We start from the raw sequence: 22,052 nt of genomic DNA on the forward strand, positions 1-22,052 counted from the left end.
CTGAATCACATAAATTTCATAGCCCAAATGACTACTGATGAACAAATATGCTGAACTGTATAAACACCTGCATCGATGTTTTACATTATTTGGCCCTCAATTGCCTGCTTAGTGTCAAAACACTTGTTTGTCACAAACTCTGGCTTCTTTTTTGCACCTTTTTTTAATAATTGTATATAAAATACATAGGAAGAAGATGCTTTAAAACTGTTTACATTACTAATTGAAGCATCATTAATATTAAATTTGTGCAGAATAATGAAATAGAGCAGAAACTAATCCTGATTTTGAATAAACTAGTTTCTTAACACCTTCAGCTGTGGAGGGAAAAACCAATTCTTTCTCTACTACAACTTTTGATAGTGTTTTATTCAAAATCCAATTCAATCACAGTTACATCCAGGCATGCAGTTTCTGGCTCCCTCCCAGGAAGGACTGGTATAATTGGGCTGCAGGGGAAGGGCATGCTCTTTCTTACATTTGGTTCTTTCACCAGGTATCCCTAGGGTAGCAGCATAATTTTTTTCCTATGTCTTAGCTCAAAGATATTAGTTACCACAGGGAAAAATAATTTTATTGGATAAACAACAAACAACTAAAGTGATTTTCTGTGTCTGGACCTGCCTACTTGCCTTCCTTAAATTAACAGCTTCTCAACTGAAATCCCAATACTTCCTAGTGTAAAAAGCATCTATCCTGTTTATTTACATCTAGCAGGGTGAATAGTTCACTTAGTAGGCTCAAAAGGAAACCACTGTAAGCATCATCCGCAGCTGGAGAAAGGTTGCCCCAGGGCTCTCTGAAAGTCTTTCCTGTCTGTCCTTCTGAGTCACACAACGTGCCCGAGGCAGCTGGAAGGTGTCTGGCAGTGGCAGAGCAGACAGGGCAGTGTTCCCTGAGCCAGGAGAGTCAGGCTGCAATTCACTTGTTGTGTGGCCCTGGTCAAAGCACCTCTCACCCTACCTTATCCGTGGGTTGTCTACTGGTGGGACACAATGTTTGTGGGTAGGGGCTGGATGCAGCAGAATGAGAAAGGATGCTTCCTGAAACCAGGTCTGCCTTACCTGTCAGAGCTGGAGGTGGCTTCTCCATATCTTGGAGGTGTTCACTAACCAAACACTGGTTCATGAAGTGAGACTGGGGAGAGCTTTCAATGTGCTCTAGTCATTAAAGAGCACTGATCCCAAAACTGAGTAAAAAAATTAAAATAGTTTCTCAGAACTGCACAGAACACAGACAATTAACTAATTCTTTTCTGGCAATCTTGACACTACTCACTTTAAGGCAGTCTTTCTAAGCTCTGTACTAAGCTACCTTATGGTAAAGGTCTGGAAATGAATGCTAACAGAAGATTCAACTTTCATGTTCTTCACTGTAAGCTCAGTTGATAAAATAGACCTGCTCTGGTATGCACAAGTAGTCAGTTCCATTTTGGCTGGATTTGTTAATGTTTTTACTGCATCTCATCTAGGCTGTCCTGTTTACATGTAAGTAGGAAAGTCTGGGATAATACCCTGTTGAGAGAAAATAACACTTATCCTTGGTGTAACCTGCAATTATTTCTATTAGGCAACCTGTGAGAAACTTGGACAAGAGAACATACCTTTGTCCAGATATTCTTCTAATTTTTTTGAGATAAATAACAAAAAAATCACAGGGGCATTACATTGTAAATTCCCATTTTTTGTGTTTTGGAGTGTCTTTTAAAGGAGAATGTCTGATGCAAATTTCATTTTAAAATGCGTAACTGAATACCTACTGGAGCTGATAAGCTAAGCACAGAACTATTAGGAATTCTAGGGTCTCTGATCATAATTTTTCTCTCCTTAATCAGGTGCATTAGGTTACAATTTTTTATTTTATATGAGTATTGGGAGAGTTCAATAGCCCCAACCAGAGTCCTTTCTTTGCAAATAAAAATCCAAACTTTCCATAAATATTGAAAGAAAATTTTTATAAAAACAAGCGAAGAGCAGGCCTACTTCTCAACTCCAAGTAGATGAAGCATATCTGCATGGGTATGATAGCCACAAATTGTGGCAAAGCAATATAATTCCTTTCTTCAAGAGGGGCCCTTCTAGCTAAAGGAGAAGAGGTAGAAACCATACATCTTTGCAAAGCTCTGATGCCAACTTTCCACAATATTTCCGTAAGTAATCTAAGGAAATGTGGCCCAAATTAGACGGCTTGAAGGTGAATCAGAGCTCACTGAAAACTGTTAGAGACATGGTTCACCATCAAAATGCAGTAAAAGACACTTGGTATAATTCCATATTTTCACCAGCAAAGAGGTCAGAGTTAATACACTGTGAAGTGTTCTGCACACTATTGATATTACATGCACAGTCCTTGTGCAGTATTAACTTGGCAATCCAAAACCGTACTAGGATACTGTTATATAATCTCCTCTAATTTAAAGATATTTGAGTAGGTTCCAAACCCCTAAGTTTAGGGAATCCAGTTACATAAAATATTAGCTGTTTTTGAAGCCACAGGGAGAAAAGTTAGGCTAAATTTTTTTTCCATTTTATCAGTAAGCTACTTGTGAGGCTTTGCAATCATTGACCTGACCTAATCATCTAATTGCTGTAATCACTCCTGACATCTGATACACACATTTTCTTGTATTGAAAGAAAAGTATAAAATAATGGTCTTAGAATTATTTCTGAAATGCAAGTCTGTCCTGTTTGAGCAACTGCTACCTTTACTCTCTGCAAGACAGAAAGCCTCATGATGCTCTTTCCAGAGAACTTGGGGTGAGGGAACCACAGCTCAATCCCTCCCAATGCTTCTGGCCTCAGGTCATACCTGCTTCTGCCACACACTCCGCAGAAATATCCTGTGACACCTGTAGCACTCCTCCCAGAGCTTGCCCTACACTGCAGAGCTCCTGATTGTGACTGGCACACAGCAAAGACAGTTTGGCAACCCCTGGTGTAAAATTAAGAAGTCCAGAGTAACAGCCTGTAACACTGATGATGCTCAGTAACACTTCTCACTTATGATTTTGCCTACAGTAAACTATGACACACTGCGAACATGGGACTAAGTTTTAATGAACAAGTGCCAAAAACTCCCCCATCCCACGTGTTAAAACTGGAAAGCTGAAGCGATCAGCAATGACTATACAGTTGCTGGGGCTCAGGGAAACAACATTGAATGTCTTTCCCAAGGACTGTCACAGGAGCTTGAATCCTTCTTGTTTGACTTAACATTAGTCATCTGCTGATTTCATTACCCATGAACAAAACCTGGAACTGTGTGTCTTGTTGGAGTAGTTATATAAGGAGACTTTATAGCACAGAACAAATAATGCTGAACTGCAAGTATTTTTACAAAGAACTTTTTAGACCAAGAGCCAAAACTGAGAAAACTTGCTTGAAACCAGGTACTGATGGCAGACTGACCCAGCACACCAGTGTTGCGAGTGTCTGTGCCTGACACAATTTCCAAAGCTGTGATACCTTGGAGTGTCTCACACTACAGTGTCAGCCTTTCAGCCCCTAAATTACCCACACAGTGTGTATGTGTGCACACACTTCTGTACTTCTTGACAATGCTCAAAAGCTACCTATTTGGGTTTTTTATTACTCCAGGGTAACACCAAAGACAACAAAATTACCTTAGCTCTTGTTCTGTAGCAGGTTACATACAGGTTGCTCCAGGAGCAATAAATACCTTCACATCCCTCTAAGTGGGTCACCTGCACCCTTTTTCTGTATGTGGAAGAATGTCCTACTGTTACTCAATGTATGGCTGTGCCATACAGCTTTGTGATGAAAATTTTTTTTAAAACTTTCAGGCTGAAGGTTTTGCAGGTTCAAGTCCTGTTATCCTCAGATTGCATGTGACCCTCGCTGCTAATCAGTGCACTGTAGGCACTGTTCCCAGCCATAAAGGAGGATCCTTCTTTCTCTTCTCAAATACTGTGGTGGCATTTGTCATCAGGAAACCTGACATGAGGAAGTGTATAAACATCAAAATCAAGTTCCAGCTTTCCTTAGCCGCTTGCAAGATTACATCAATAAGTATATTGATGATTGATGTACACATGAATCTAATGGTTTCATGCCCACCAAGCTATTAATTTTAGGCCTAAGCTGGGACAGAATGGGAACATGCAGGAAAGACTGTTTCAAAGCAATAAATCTGTCCTTTGGATGAAGGGTATGCATCTATTACGCTATGAGAAGTCAGAAAGCAGTAACTGAAATACACAGTAGTGTCAGATACCTTAAAATGAAACTATTAATAATTGAGTCAGAGTTCATAAAACTTAGGTAGTTTTTTTAAAATGAAGGATGCCTTAGAAGAAGACAATGAAATATCTTTGTTCTTTTCACTACTGCTGCTATCAATTATTAAGTAGTATCCATATGCCATCTTGCCTTACTTTGTTACCAGCTTGGGAAAGTGTTTAGCTGAAAGGGATATAGGTGTTTACATAGGTGTAATAGAAAACCATTTGTTAGAAATGAAAAATGTCTTTTCCCTGTAAAATTGGAAGAATGAGTAAACGGGAAAATCAGTAAGGCTTTCCTGGCTCAGTGAAAACATGATATTATGTGAGTGAAGATGGGTGAAGATGGTTTAGTGCTTAAGGTCTTGGAGAGCTTTGATCAGGAACCTTTTTCACAGAAACATCCCAGCTTTAGGAGCACAGGCCTTATTCTGCACTGTACTTTGTGTAGGTGTTAAAATGTTCCACTCAACCCATGAAACTCTGACACAAGGTTTACACAGAACAAAGTAAGATAGTAACATCCATCTGAACATGAAAATTTGATATTAGATGGGACAATACAAGCAATCTAAGCAATATATGCTGTACTGTTCCTGGACATAAGAAACATCCTAAGTGAAACACATTAAAGAGATGGCTCCCAGATAAGCAAATTATTTCATAATTATCGATTAATAGAATTCAGTCACTCTTCTCTAAGGCACCTTGCACTGGTTACTGCCAGACACAGATCTGATACACCATTTATCTGTATTCCAGTATTGTATTCTTCTCTCCCCATAAAGATAAAATAAAGTCCTAGCTGTTTATTCTGGAATTTTTTTTAGGGGGGTGAGTATATCAAATGAGACAAGGAGTTGGAGAATTTATGGTTTTGAAGTTTTTGTTTCAAGAACTTCCTACCACCTGTTAACTTCAAATGCCTTACAATTATAATAGAAATAGTTTAACTACACTTCAGGGAATTAAAAAAAATTATCACCACATGCAAAAGATTTCCACCATTAAAGGCATTGGAAACTGGATTTTAAGTAGAGCAGAAGAAAATGGTGGTAACATTTTCCTGTGCAAGTCTTGACATTCTTTAAAATACAGAAAGGCATTATTTTAAGAGAGACTGACATGACAACAGATTTTGAAGCCAGACATGCGTCTGTTGGAGCTGGATGGGATCATCATGCCCAGGATGCCTTTATACAGCTTAATTGAGTAACAACAGAAGCAAAGCTATGACAGGCACCAGCACTAACTGCACAAGCCTGCCAGAAAACTTTAATATTAACTCTTGCATCTAGGGCATGCCACAATATTTATACTGAAATTGTCATTCAGTCTCACTTGGCTGAGTGGGAAGGGGGCTGCTACAGTGACCATAGTCACAGAACTGATAGCAGACCTAGGAATCAGTGAACTGCAGCCCTTTAAGCATGATTCCATCATGTCCAGTAGTGAATGAAAGAAAAGACAAAGCACAGACAAAATGTAAATCAGCTTTTTTTCACCTTTCAATAACTAGCTGAAGAACAATTCACAAAGAAGTGGTGGTTCTGGAAGATCAGAGGCCTGAGATGTCCCATCAGTTGGAGCATCACCTAATTTCCAGAAGCCAGGCTACTCTAGGGTCAACATTTTTCTCCCTTTCTTTTATTGCAGCTGTATTAAATCTTAATATTTGTATAGAATATTTGAACAGTCACAGTGCAATAGCCTGGCCTTTTAGGCAACCTAGCAGGTGAAATACCAGGTTTTCATGCCCCATTCAGGGGGAAGTAAGTTGTCTGTATATGAAAAATGGGTCATCAGCAATATACTCCCTGAGAGAACAAAGAAATAAATTTGAACACTTGGGGTACAGGTGCAACGTGAAGCTAGACCTCTTTCAAGAACCATAAATTGCAACCATAGGAACTATAAACCACTATCAAGGCTAGCAGTAAGAAGTTTGGTATTTTTTATTACTTACTTGTGACCATTTGGTCAACATCTGATTTTTATAACTAAGACAATTTAAATGGTATTTTTTTTTCCTTGTCAGTGTACTGTTCTGTTAAGCTTGCATTATCTGAGAAGATAATTAAGGGAAAAAGTAAGTATCAAGCCCTAGATCACTGTGACACCAGGAGCTGGCTCTGAGCAGGGGCAGGATCAGGAAGAGCATTCCCACTCAGAAGGAGGCGTGTGGGCGGAGCACAAACACAGCAGCAGAAGTCCCCAGGTGGGCCATGAAGCTGGTGGGGCTGAAGGCTACGAATGACAAATGCGGGCAGCAGAACACAAATTAGAGGCGGGAATATGACATTTCAGTCTGGCATAGCAGCCTCCTAGTTCATACAGGGAGATATAGAAAGCATTGGGACCGTGTTGAGAATAGAGCTGGACTAGAGGGCTGCTGCAGACACAGTCTGTAGTTGGCAAGGCCAGGAAAGGTTTGAAATGTTGGCACAAGTATGGAACAGTTGAAGAAGAGATGGCACACCTACCGACTGGAACAAACTGGAATTGAAGCAGTCAGCTGCTGCTGTTTCATCACAGCAGAAAAAAGGTGTCTCCAGCTGACATCACAGAAGAAATATTATTGATCAGTAAATGAGACCTTCAAACTTGTAGTTTCAAGTTGCCCGGGTTAACCATAGACAATCTAGCACTCACCACCATAACTCAGCTGCCTCTATATGAATGCATATTTGAAGATCCAGTTACTTAATGGAATATCCGTAAGGAAGAGAGAAGCAGCAGTTTCCTTCTGAAGTGTTTATCTGAGGAGCGGAGAACACAAATGAGTGACTAAGAGATGAAATTACCACCCTCCCCTTGTGAGTTCCATTTTGTATTTATCAGAGCCAAGCTGCTCTCTGAAGGCTGAAAGTACCCTTGTATGTTTTTCTCTAGACTCGGATAATTTTCCCCATGAAAATACTCAGTTGAGCCACTTGAGATTGATGAGATGTCTGAGTCTTGTCAGGAAAAGATGTAGCTGCTGTAGTTGGTGAACAGAAATTGCAGGGTCTTGCTTTGATAAGCAAAGACAGTCCAGGCTGTTGGGGAGAAAAATAATTTCTATAGCTCATTGCCTTTGAATTTTCCTTGTTTCACATTCAGAAGAGGTGTCCTGACAAGGCCTAGGGATGTTTCACCAGTCCCTGTCTTTGCCACAACATTTGCACTAGTAAAATGATTAGCACAGGGCCACCTGGCTGTTTCAAATTCTGATCCTTGCAGACATGACCTTTAATTTTAGTGTCTTAGAAGCATTTTCCTCTTCTCTCTCCACAACCCTACACCCACAACCTTTTCTAGCATTCCTACCCACATCCCATATTCAGTATGTCTGCTAGAAGTGGAGTTTGATTTAATTTCTCTCAGGTGGATCAGTTTATTGGCTTGAATGATTCCCTACCAAAGAGGACCACAAGTCACTCCAGAGAAACACCATTATGATGCAAATGCAAAGCACTTAATACACTTTATCCAAGTGTGGATGTAACTCATTACTGCCCATGGTTAAATTCAATTCCTCACTCCCTGAGAGGAGTGAGGTAAAGTGGTAAAGATCCAATATTTTCAGAATTCTGAGATTCATTTATCAAGATAATACCTAGCGGCAACAAAAGAGAAATGTCTTAAAAGCCCCAGAGAACCAGCTGCACTGTGGTGCTTTTTAAAGCAGGTGCTAGTCTAAACACACTTGCAAGAAGCAGAATATCTGCAAATAAACTTAAAGCTTTGTGACATATTCTCAGAATATTAGAACTATTATAAATCAAAGCTGTTTTTAAAAAAATGTGTAGTTGAAGTCGTGCTGCATTAGGGATAATTGTGTACAAAAAGTGTGTGATTATACACTTAATGGCCAGATGCCGTTCTTTTAATACTCTTACGGTATTGGAAACCATATTTGAACTTGCTATTATATTTTTGCTGCAAGTGGAATTGTTCGACTTCATGCTATATTGCTAGAGCTGGAGCAAAGTTACCTCCTATTGCTCGAGCAAAAGGTGAGTGCCAGATGACTGTGACATGCATGGTGATGAGCACAAAGTTCTGGGTGGACACGGATTTGTAAAACAGGTAAGTGACACTGTCATCACTTTTCCTACTACAGATACTTCTGTTACTTCTATCTTCAGGAGTTGAAATTATAAAGTAATTTTAAGTAGTTTTGCCATCAAACTTGTCTGCTACCAAATCATTAAGAGGTAAAGAATTCTCAAAGTTGGGAAGAGAGATACATAGCAGTAAAACCAGTGGATGAGTAAAAAAAAAGATTATGCACAGTGAACATATTAAAATTTGTTTAGAGCTGATATAAAGTACACATACACATGCAAGAGACATAATCATGCAATTTTCAAATGCAGTTTAGCTGAATATGTCTCTGAGACGTATCTCAATTATTCCTCTTGCACAGTCTGGTGTATGAGCTTATACTGGAGACTTCAGTTCAGCCTCATTTCCTACAATATGAGAAACCTTACATAGTGCTGCTGTTTAATCTACTTAGTATTATTCTCTTAAGATTTGGCTACCATCCCAGGAAAAGCACATAGATAAGGGAAAAATTTGCAAAATAAGGGTGAAGCCTTGGAGGAGTTAGTTCAAATAAGCTAAATGGGATTGTTTTCTGCAGAAATCTTAGAAAATCCAGTTGCATAAATCCAAGGAATTTTAACATATAGAAATTGTTTTTACTGTAGGTATGATAGTACCACTTGTAAATAAATCCACTGCTAGTTGTTAAATTAGCTGTCTGGATAACAATAGCAATGAAAACACAACCCATAAACACATTATCAGATTGCCTGTATATAGGGCAGTTGCATAGACAGAATCCCTAGGCAATTTGTGTTCTGGTTCTTGGCTCACAATAAAACCCAGACTGATGGTTTCCCTACTGCAGTCATTCCTGAAGCTTCTTACCCAAACATACTCCAGATCTCCTCAGTGTTGTTCCTTTTACAGTGACTTTCATCTGGAGGGCAAGGAAAGAAAATCCATATTTTTGAACTTTGTGCATATAGACTTGAAAAGATGTGCACTCCAAAATGGCACAGACATTAAATGGCAACTCCAAAGAAAAGTGCTAAACTTCTGTCTAAGGCAAAAGACTTGAGGTAAAATCCCATAACAAAAACCCAACTTTTTCTTGTAGCTGTTCCCAGAGAAGACAGAATGAAGTATTCTGTATTTTCTGCAAATAAAGAATGGAAAGGAGAAACATGTTTCCTTGTTCTTTTTGAGGTCATATGTCCCATCAGAAATTCCATTTAAACAGGCTACAAGAACCCTGGTGTAATAATCAGGGGAAAATGGAACCTTCAATCATCTTCTTTTCAATCAAACATTTTAATTTGGAAGCAGAAGACTGAAGTATAGGAATATATGGAAACTCATTCTGCTCCTGGATATCAGATAACTAATTCATAAGGGTGCCACATCTGCTATATGCAGGGGGAAGAGGGAGTGTCATAAAGGCAGAGGAAATTAAGTAGCAAATTTCCATGAGTGTCCTCAGATTTCTATCAATCTACATATGTAGTCTTCCTCTGAGCACAGCTTCTGACGTTCAGATCAAAAATAATGGTCAAGAAATGTAAATGAGACTACTTGCATTTATTTTCATCAGCAACAAGTGGTTTTAAATTATCATAGTGTCACTGATGTGCTATGAAAACCTCTGAGACAATCAGGAAGTAACAGGAAGTAATCAGTAAAATGTGGGAGTCTAAAAAGTAAAGAAGAGGACAATTTTAGCAGGGAGTGTGTGAAAATTGACATGAAGCACAATTCTCCCCTCAGATGCTCTCAGTATTGGTATAAAAAATATCTTATCAAAAGTTTGTTTAATCTACTTGACTACCCCTCAGAGTAGGAATAAGGCTTTCAGGCATGATTAGAGTAACCATACCAACTAGAAAACATACAAACCGAACAAAAAAAATCCAAAATCTGCCTCACTATTTCATTTGGACTTTATTAATAAGCACTGAGAGAAATCAGTCACTCAATAAATGTCAGAAGTAACACTTTGAGTAGAAAAAAAAAATGGCAGAACTTGGGATTATTGCATTGGAAGACTTAGATTCTTAGAACCCAAAGACTGAAAAAACCCCCAACAAAAGAGGTTGCCGACTAAAGGAATATAAGTTAGAATGCAAACAAATGAAGAGTACAAAAACCATAGCGTAGCTTCTTCTGTTCTCTTCCATTCTCAGTGCACTGGCCTGTCCGCGGATCTAATCTTTTGGACAGACTTTCAATTCTGACCCTTTAGTTGACTGGAATTTATGAAGACCCAGCATCTGGAAGGCTGGATACTAAACTTGAGGTCTGAATATATCAAAAGGAGTAAAAAGGCAGAGCATGAATCTTCAAAACCTATAGCTTCCCAGAAGCTCCTCTAGTCTCCTTGGCACTGACATGAAGGAAGGGCAATATCAGGCATTGACAAGCCAGTGTCATGTACTCAAAGCTTTTAACATCAAACGAGCCTGATGCTCAGGGTAAAGCACAACACGTTCCTAGCCGAGCCCTTGGTGGTTCGTATTGATTGCACTGGAAATGAGGAACAGGGAGAGAAAAATGAAAATAAAATATTAAGTTCGAGGGTACTGACAGCCAATGAGTAAAGAACAAGATTCACACTGACATTTTCATGCGTTTGTCCTGTTTCAGCTTGGTAAGTGCTTACCAGGCCTGCTATATTATCAGTCCATCATGCCACAGTGTGCTACAGTCAGGATTAAAATGGTGCTTTTTTTTTTTCAGCTAACAGAGCAGAGTCCTTCACCACCCCAGCTATTTAGTAAAATAGGTCACATGGAATTTTAGGCCCTTGAACAAACTCTCTTTTGGTTAAAAAAAAAGCCCGAAAAAGCACCTGGAAGCATCCTTAACAGACCTTCCCCCCACCAGTTTGTTTAATTTCCCTTTCAAATAATTTGAATTTTTTGCCACTCACGAATTGGTAAAATTTTCAGGACCATACTATCATTTTTGTAAGATATAACCTAAAGAAAGCAGATCATAACCCTGTGACTGAGACACTAACCTGGGGTGTAGGAGCCTACTCTTTAGAAGAACAAAAACTAGGTCTGATCATTTGTTTCCAACAGGAATTTCAATCTGAATACTTGTCTGTTTACACAAAGCCAATGCCAGCATTTTCCTGCAGGATTTATCTGATACTAAGCAAAGCAGGAGGAGAGTAAATCCAGTTACAAAAAAGCTGTAAAACATAACCCCCAGGTTATGCTCTGAGAACATTATCATTTACTTCCCATGTGGGACACGAGTTCTCCCCTCACTCACCACTGACAGTGTTTGTCAGGAGCACAAACTCAGACACAAGAATAGCTTTGGAAAAAATAGAACTGAAGACATAAAAATCATCTTACTTACAGCAACGGAGTTTCAGTGAACAGAAGCATCTGCCTTTGGGCAGACAGCACACATGGAGCTTGTGCGTGGGTGCGATGCCTCACATCAGAAGGGATGAGTGTCTCGATCAGCTATTTGCTGAGACCATGGGAGCACTTAGACCAGCTTCTTACACACCCCAAAAAGGTGTTGGGAAGAAGCCCCAACGTGTTTCCTAAAGTTGGCTGGATTGTAGTGTTAAGCAGGTGGTCAGTTTGGTCAGTGTTACCTGAAAAAAGACTTAATCCACACACGGTAACCTCACTGCCTTTTATTGAACAGAAAAATATCAGTATCTTAATTTTTAAATAACTTACAAACCATCTCTGGGCAAGAAAATAAATGGATTGCCTGCTATTAATATTCTCATAGCTTCGTGTTTGTGGGAGACAAACTTGGTGATGATAATGCTTCTATAGGGTCAGATTTTATACTTATGGCTTTCAGTATGCTGCACCAATCTTTCTAAAAGCTGCTTGAAAACTTAATATTTCTCAATGAGAAGATGTTATCAAAGGAATAGGTAATTCAAGAAATAGTGGAAAAATCACTTTGAAATATTTGTATCTCATAAAATGTGAGTTTTGAGTGATACATTATCGCACTTGCCTATCTTTGTGAAATGTTAGCCTAATCTCTGATACTAAGCTTATGTACCAATTCCCAGTCTCTGCATAAAACAAATAGCTGTTAAAGCAGAGTAAGATGATGGAATACAACATGTAAAATTCAGTCTAAAAGATTCATAGAGCTGCATATATTAGTCATACTGGTATTCATTTCTGCATTGTTCTCCTACTACTATTCTAAATTCTGCAAGAATCAGAAATGTGGGCGCTCCAGAAAGCTTTGGAGAGAGCAGGACATTATTTTAATGGGAAAGGGCTGGCCTAATATTTAGGCCTCAGAGTGGCAAAGGCCAAATAATTCTTTGGTGTAAATCTGCTAGTTTACCCACACCTCAGAAGTCTGTCTGCTTTACCCTTAAACAGCTCACACCATTTACTAAAGCTGGAAAGGAACGTGGTAGTTTGCATCTGGTTGCAACAAACCTGTTGCTTTTCTGGGCATTCATCAGAAGAGTAGAAAACTTTTAAAGGTATGATATGGTTGTAATGTATAAACATATATTTTGCTTTTACAACAAATATTCTGTTATGGGATCCATATTGCTTTTAGCACAGATACATTGCTAAAGTAAATTTACTTCGCCTGTGTATTTGAGCTTGTATACCTGAGCACTTTAGTAACATGGGAAAAGTGTTTGGGATAACTGTAGAGGCTTACTGGTTTGGTTACGAATCCTTAATGTCAAGTGCTAAAGAGAAAAGCTTCACATGCACTTTTTAGTAAAAATTATGTTTTTCAGGAGAGGCCAATTGTTTTTTAACACTATCTGCCTGGAAGAATGAAATTCAGCAGCATTATTTTATATCAGATAGCACAATTACTCATGTAGACATCAATTTTAAAAAGTCTACTTCATTTTTACATTATTATTGTACTGCTCTAACTAAACACAGTCTTAAAAGTGCATTTTTTTCCTTTATTTGCCTTTATTTGTCATTCTTTTCCCCACTTCAATCTTTTTTAATGCTTTCAGTGGAGATAAATGGGTTTCAATACTTATCTGTTCTGTTCCTTTTTTTCTACACAAGGTAATTTGGTCATTCTGCTGGACACCGTGGCACTTGAGTGAGACATTTGAGTCTTACCTCTGTTGTACCCGCACAGGAGGGAACAGCTGCCTTCCTGAGCATCCAGTGGAGCTCATGCTGAAGGACTGGCTTTTCTCAGTCGTGCCCTCTGCTCCTTGCTTTTCCTCTTCTTTCCAGTCATGGTATAAGCAAGACTCACACTTATTTTCATGTGTCAGATCTGCAAATAGTCCTGACTTTTTATTTTCCTGTGTTATGTGCCTTGGAAGCATTTAGGGATCTCAGATTTGAATTTTTTTAATGGCTTTTCCTTGGACTTTTTTTTTTTAACCTTTGTAACCAACCTTTTGTCAAACTATTATAATAACAACCAGGATGAGGACATGTATTTGATCTGTACAGCATAATAGCATATCTTTATACAGTCTAACTTGTTTTTTTTTTTTTCACCTGCCTTGCACCTTGTGCAATGTCATCATTCAGCTGCTTTTGGAGATACAGGCAATAGCTTCTTTACTTACCTCTATAAATATCATTCATCTCATGCAATTTAATGTTTTTCCATTTAAAACAATATACTCAAGTGGTTTGTGGTGTTACCTTTTTTAATACCAGTGTTTCTGGAGTGCCTCAGAGTTTTCTCCTGTTCTATGAATGTGAAACCCTTGCAGCCCTCATGGGATGGGCTGGCCATGCCTTGGAACCCTCCAGGTGTGAAAGGGCCCCAGCTCTGTGTGCAGAGGGGGAAGCATGTGGTGGCTGTGTTCCTGTCAAAGGAGGCATTTGGGGTGGCATGGGCACACTCCCCGCTTTCTCTGGAGCTGTGGTGTAAGGGGCTGGTTGAAATGGGCTGGTGTTGGAAACATAGCTGCTGTTTTAGGGTGACCAGTGGAACTTGGCTGAAAATAACTCTATTTTCAAGTTCAAGCACCTAAATTATCTTGATATTTTGGAAATTTTGAGCAGAACCTAGTCTGTTTAAGATATTCAAGTCCTTTTCTTCCCTTCAGAAGAATACTCTGTTCCTGTAATAATACCTCAAACACTTTAATTATCATGCATTCTACTGCTGCAGTTTACCATGACAATAGGATTACCATGCATTTGCTTACACATTTCTTAAAACCCAGCCCTAAAAATTCCCACTACAGCATGCCATCAGAAAGGAGCATGCCATCAGTGCTTCTCTTTTTAAAGTCCCAATGTGCATCCAGTCTTTGACATCCAGTGTCACTTCCCAATGGTAGTAAGAAGATGGGGAGTATGTTTAGTCAAATCTTAGCACTTTCCTTTCTGTGGTCCTGTTCTATATTGTCTCTGGTGTTTGCTATTATTATTAACTGATATTTGCTTCCAGAGGCCCCATTTAGCTCTGTGCTGGAAATTGCTTGCTGCAGTTATTGCTGTTGCCAAACAGTTGTGATACAACTCCTCTCATGAGCCCATTCAAAGTTTATCAAAATCAAGAGATTGATGGCTTTACTGTACTGACCTATTTCATACAAAGCTGATTTTGTATATTTAATGTGTAATTCTCCAGGGTTCAGAGAGGGAGCAGCATAACTTCCTTCCTGTAAGCCTTAGCTCAGGCCAGCTTTCCTGCAAGAAGGATTTGCTTATGATGGGTACCTGATGGGAACGCAAAGTACATTTAACACCTTCTTTTTTCTGTCAGAAAAGGATTTGCTTAGACCATAAGCCAAGATGCCTTAAACTGGTGAATAACTAACTCCCTCACATTCAGCACAATCATTATAAATCCACAAGGTTTGTTTTGGGGATTGAAGCAAGGAAGCTTCTATCATCTGCTGGTCACACGGCTCTATTCCTGCTGTCCTTAAGGAGATCAGTGTTTGAAAAAGATAATCAACAGCCTGACACATCAAGGCAAGAATGTTCTTGAAAAACCTTTTTGTCACACACATAAAAATACTTGTTCTGTGTTTCAGTACTTGTAGCCAGTCAGGTTAAATATGTCTAGCATCATTCTGCTTCAAATAGGATTTGATGTATGAACTTAAATTAAAATAATATTTATGGAAAAATATTCCATGCTGATGTTTGACTTTTTCTTTTAATGGATTTTAACCAGTAGAACAGAAATACATGCTGTGTTTTACACATGTGTGTTGGGGGCTAGGATTTTTCCTTTTGTTTCTTTCTCTCATGGAATTTTGTCCCATCTGTTGCTAAGAAACAATAACTAACTACATGTAAGAGAACAAAAGATGTGGCTGGAAGGAGGAGGGGGAAAGGTGCAGCTGGATACTCTCTTACCTTGGGGGGTTTTCTCTTTGGAAGGGCAAAGATACCTCGAGAGTTTGGCCGGGTGGTGAGGGGCTTGGCTCAGCTCCTCTCCCTCTCTTGCTCTTGGCATTGGAGCAGGCACAGCCGGTCTGCGGTCACTGCCTGGAGGATTCGCTGCTGCTACAGAGCTTTTGTCCTCCCATTGCTTCTCCTACTGTGGGTGAGCCTTTGCTCGTTAGCACAGCTGTGGCACTGGGACCTTAGTAACACCTGATCCGACAGGAAGGGACCCTCACCATCTATTCAGGTGCCTCAGGGGAAAAACTTGGGACCTCAACCCTCTCCCTCTTCCTGGAGGGCGCCTCTGCCTGGCTGCGTGCAGCAGCTGCTACGGAGGAGCCCAGCTACCGCTGCCAAGCCCCGCTGCTTTCTGCCACTGACTCAGGCTTCTTTGCTACACTCTAACCCACAACCCCGGCCTGCCCGGCAGCCTGAGCTCCTGCTGCAGCTGCGGAGTTTCTGATACATTTCCTCTGCTACTCTGGGGTCTGCTCATTCCTGCTCCCGCAGCTGCCGGCTGCAGCCCGTTCCGCCACCCACTCGCCTGCCCCGGCCACCTGAGGGAGACGCGGCCGAACTCGCGCCACAGCGCCCCCTGCAGGCGCGGGGAATCATCGCCCCCCTGCCCAGCCGGGAGCCAGCAGCGCCCCTGCCGGCCGTGAGCGGAACTGCACCGAGGGGAAAGGGCCCGCGGCCGAGAGGGGCTGGTGCTGGGTTCTGGTTCTGTTTGCTGCTGCTGCCGTTGTTGTTGTTTGTTTGCCTTGTTATACATACTAGTAAAGAACTGTTATTCCTTTTCCTATATCTTTGCCTGAAAGCTCCTTAATTTCAAAGTTATGATAATTCGGAGGGAAGGGTGTCATATTTTTTCCATTCCAAGGGAGGTTCCTGCCTTCCTTGGCAGACACCTGTCTTTCAAACCAAGGCAATGTGTAAAAATCAACCCAAGTCCTTCCATGTATTGCCAAAGTACTTTTGTATTTTTCAGACTGAATTCTTCCAGGTGATCTTTCTAATAGTTTCATCTATTTCTGTTGCTCTGGGAACACAACTATTTTATAATATGCAATTGTAAAAGGACAGAGTGGAGTTTTATGTTGGACACTTGACAAATAAAGATTTTCTTTTGTTTATTTTAAATTCTAACCACTTTTCCATCAACTAATCAATTGTGCAAATTCCCTTGGGATCTAAAAGCTAAATCTTTTTTGGCTCATATCTGACAGCCTGGAATAAAAGTATTGCAATTGCAGCTTACTGTCAGTTACACTTGATGAAACTAACACGAAATGAGTGTAAAATTGATTGGGATTCAGCATCCAGACAACAGTATGTACAGACCAATAGTTTAGTTTCAAACAGGAAGAAGGTATCAACTGGGTTTTACAAAGCTTGCCCTGGGCCAGTATTTTTATTACTAACTTGGATGATGGAATACAGAAGATTATTTTAGGTCTGAAGATGATCCCAGGCAGTCAGGTGTGGCAAAGATGCTGAAGGACTAGGATTCAAACCAATAGGGATATGGGAAAGAGATCTGAAAAAAACAGAAGCAATTCAATAACAAACCATGAAAGATGGTACATCGGAATAATCACCTGCATAACTGGAGGCACTTAACAGTTTTGAAAAAAACAATCTGGCATTGATATCATATGAAAAACTGAAGATGAATCAACAGTGTTTTAAAACAGCAAGCACCAGCCCAGAAACAGGAACAGGATAGGTTGGTAAGATGAGGAAAATAATTGTGCTGCTCCATGCTCTATTAACAATATATTTTCTGTGTCACTGTATCTCATTCTGAGCACCTTACTTGAAAGGAACAGAAAAGTGGACCAAGGGATGAAGCACAATCTTGAGCATGGTAGAGCAATGGTAGAAAATGTCACATAAGGAAGGGGACATTTCTAGCCTGAGATAGCAAAGACTAAGATGAGATATTGTAAAAAATACCTTCCTTTCAAAAAGGAAGGGAATATTCTGTTCTCTGTATTCAGCAGGGCTCAAATGCAAAGAATGTGCCTCAGCTGTAGCAAGGGAGAGTTAAATTAAGCATCTGGGAAAATGCTTAAAATTAAGATGCTCTGCAATAGGTTGCCTGGGACAACTGTGAAATCTCTAGTGCTGGAAATTCATTAGACGCACTACAAAGTTCTCCATTTTCTTATCATCATGGGTTTGTGGATTCTAACTCTGGTATTGCACAGACCTATTACATGGTGCCAAACAAGGATGAAATCTTCTGCAAATAGGGTCAAACATTTCTGTAGTTTTGGTTGTTCATACACAGGGCCTTAAAGCCTCAGGCATTCAAAGAAGGTAAAAGAGTGAAGGGCAGGGATAGAGCTGTGAATAAGGAAGTTAAAATCCTGGCAGATTAAAGGGATTGTTTTTTTAGAGGTGCTAAAATATCACAACATTGCTGTTTACCCTTTGGATCTATGCTGCAATCTGAGGAGGTGTAAGCTCTGTTTGACACCTTCTCAGCTGATGGGGCATTCAGAACTCTCCGTGTGCTTCACTTGCTTTTCCTCCTGACTTGCTCTGTGTGGTATATATACCATGGTATATTTGGCTAACAGAAGAATTTGATGAACTAAGAAAAAAATAAATTGAAAGAAAAAAAGAGAGAGAAGGGTCTTACAGGTGTGGGCTGAGAGCAGAACGCTGAGGGAAAGAACAAGCTGGCACAAGCAATCAGCACAGAGCAAAATCTACCCTTGCAAAACTGCAGGAAGTTTCACGGAAAATGTGTTAGACTTTTTTCAGCTCAGGAAATGAATGACTACGAAACAATTCTTACCGATAATAATCTGGGTACCTTCAATTTTAAATTGGTCTTCCTTAGAAGTAGATATTATTTTGTAGACCAAAAAATGGTTCCTGGGCAATAACTTAGTGCAGAGCACAGCACTGCATGAATAGAATTAGCATTTGCACAGTTGGTGGTAAAGGCAAAGCAAAAAGGTAGTCACATTTCTATGGATTATTTTGTAAAGTGAAATTAATTCTTGTGGAAAAATGTTAGATAAAGAATCCAGAAGCAAAGTCTCCATTGATTTCAGTAGAGCAGAATCCATTCCTGAGCGAGAACCCAGCCAAATCCAATGTGTAGAGCCAAAGTGCAATGGGTTGCCTGCCGAAAGAATAATACCCCTGCCTAGGAGCCTAGGGCAGACAGACTGACTGACCTTTTCAGTCCTTGCCATCTCAAATAAGACTGCCAACAATAATGATACCCAGAGATCAAAATACTCATCTGCTTTGTATGAGGGTGAGAAAAGCAGCTGTCTGGATGCTATTTACAAAGAAATGTGTTTAACTTATAGCTAAGTATTTGCCCAAATGCAATAGTTCAGAGGAAGGGCTGTCACTTTCTCTCGGTAGAGGTGTTGAATTTGTTATTTCATGCAAGAAGGGCACTGTCATTGTACTGTGAACAGAGAGCTGAGGAACCTTCACCCAGCAAATTACAGATATATTCACTGAGATGGGCCAGAAACTAGTAAGGCCTGATTTGGAATAGCATCCAGAGGCATCTTCCATAGAAAATTATTCTTTGAATCTCTGAACAGCATTCTCTCTGTCTACTTCTGGCCCTGGGCACTAAATGCAGACCACAGGACACCCAGAGGTTAATAGCCAGCAATTGCTGCTACTGCAGGACTAAGGACTCTTCTGGGCACTACTCAGTGTCTCCCTGACCATTGCAGAAACGAGACAATGGTGATTGCAGCCTTTTGAATGCTAACAAACTTAGCACAGCACCCACTGCTCAGACCTCAGCTCATTCTTTATTTGAACTGTGGCTACTCACTAATAAGACCAAACCTCTTTGATGAGCTGGAGAAATTACTCGATGTAAACTTGAGTTAGGATAAAGAGGAGAATTTCAGCAGCTCCAAGCAGTACATGTCAAGGTTATGTAAAGTCATTTTCATTTTTTCTCATATGCATCTTTTTTTTTAAAGATATCAAAAAGCAAGGTTAAGTTTTCTCAGATAAGACAATCAGAAAACACTGACAGTGTTCTATGGCCTTAAAAGAGGGAATAGCTTTGAAAAACATTTCAAAAGATAACATGTGAAAACTAAGCCATCTTGTCTCTTTGGGAGCTTCTGCATGTACCTAACAGGAAACCCATTTGAGTCCAGAAACTGCACCCTTACTTGGAAACAGTTGATTCTGCCTTTCATCAAACTCCCCCTTTATAGAAAGCTAGGCAGCCTGTGGAAAATAATATTTAATTTAAAACTTATCTCATTATTATGCCTCTCAAAATCTTTGCAAATTTATATTTATTCTATTATCACAAATAATTTCAAACAATGAAAACGGAAGGCATATATTAGAGTTAAACTATAGAAAAACAAAATATGACATAGTGTATCTATTCCACAAGGTTGTTCTTAGACTAACTTATGCTCTTAAAAGTCTGCAGTGATGTGTTTTTTGTCTGGTTTGACATAAAACAGGTCTATAAACACAGGCTATATCAAAAAGCTTCTGCCTACTTGGACCTGAAGTGTCATTCTTTGTGTTTACAGTTTCTCTTTAATCTAATAAAAAAATAAAAGACTGTGTTGGTCCACCTTGATGAGCAATGGCTTTAATTTTCCTGGTGAAACGTGACCTTTTAAGCAATAAGTAGAGTATTTTGTAGAGATTGTTGCCAATAGATGTTTGGAAGATAAGGAGTAGGGAAGGGATTGTATTCTTATTTCCTGGATTAAGCAAAAAACTACTGTGAACATTCTCAAACAGACACATTGTACTTGTGTATTTGGCAGTATTTTCTGCCCAGGGGAAATAAAACACTTGGTGATTCTCCACAGCTTGTACATGAAATTGGACGAAATAACTACTACTTCTTGAAGAATCTAGGAAATGACTGTATTAGCACAGTGTTAGTAACCTAGATCAAAACAACAGAAGATGCCAACTGTATTGCTTGGAAATGCTGACCCTTCTCTCAGCTAAGGCTCTCTGAGCTTCTGTTCCCAGCGTGGGGACATCGGCGGGTCACACAAACAGTTCCACTTCCACAGCTGTTGGAGAGGAGTCATCCAAAAAATTTAATACCCTTCACCTCCAGAGAAACTTTATTCAAATATAATGTTAATCAAGAAGCTCTTTTCCCAAGCTGACCTTTTCCTCTAGATTAATTCAGTCAGAGAAATGGAGCTGGTTTGTCTTTCATGCCTAGTCCAACCTTCCCTTTGTTCTTCAATTTGTAAATGTGTCAAATATAATTAAAACTGACAGAGGCCAAGGTTAAATCAAACAAAATCTAAACATTGTTTGTGTTATTTGGTTGATGCAAAGCTTTTACCATAAAAGGCTTTTAGATAAATGAATTTGGCTATTAGAGTGCTGCAGCACTGAAACTTTGCTCCAACTGTTTGAACTTTTCAGGGACACTGTCAGGTCAGCTTAGATTCAAAACTTAATACATGGCTGGGGTTCTCAAATTGCCTAAGGGAATTAGGTACCTGACTTCTATCATAAGTCAGTCTGTGGTGGAAGTTAATTGACTTCCAGCAGGAATTAAATGCCTTTGAAGAATCTGTTCATGTCCTTGCAAAAAGATGCCCATGTCCTTCATGGAGATAAATGAGTGTAACTACTTTCACACCTACATACCAGCAAAGCATCTGATGGACACATTTTACAAAACCTAAACTATCAAGAAAACCCTAAGACCTACCTCTACTTATTTGATTGTATTTTGATTAGCACCAGATATTTTCTTTCAATGTGCAATGATTATACTGTCCAATAATGATATTATTAAGATGTGGCATAACTATAAGACTAAATTTCAGCAGATTACTCCATTAAGGGCTTTCAGTTTCAGCCTACCAGGCTGCAACCTGCAGTTTAACCCACTAATTTTAAAGTGACCTTTTAAAGTGCAGATTCAGAATCTCAATGCATCCAAGGTTTTCCCCCAAGCATTTTTGCCTTAAAAACCCCACCCCCATATCTCAACAGCCACCATAAAAATTCATGGCAGGCAATAGAGAAGCTCAGTACTTTTGAAAAGAGGTTTCTGTCTTGTTGACTGAGATTATAGTGTTAAGCAATATAACATAAAAATTTACACAGCTTTGAAAATAGATCTTTGACTATCTTATTTAATTCTTCATTGCTGCTTAAAAAAGCAATGCAAGAAATGTGATATCATCTGTACTTTTATTGCAACTTACTTTTCACACAGGGTGGGCATTTGTCACTCCTATGTTAAATTCTCCTCTTTTTTTGGTACGTGTAAGTTTGTATCTCCACTTGTTTTGAGAATTTAATAACTTGATACTACATTATGAACAGAGCTTTTGGGGATTTCTCTCTTCAATGCCTTTAGAAAAAACAACTGTAGTAGTACTATGGGACTGTAGTCAGAAATTTCTCTCTGATCTTAAAA

Source organism: Corvus cornix, chromosome 5, assembly GCF_000738735.6.
Source record: "Corvus cornix cornix isolate S_Up_H32 chromosome 5, ASM73873v5, whole genome shotgun sequence".
NCBI classification, from domain to species: Eukaryota; Metazoa; Chordata; class Aves; order Passeriformes; family Corvidae; genus Corvus; species Corvus cornix.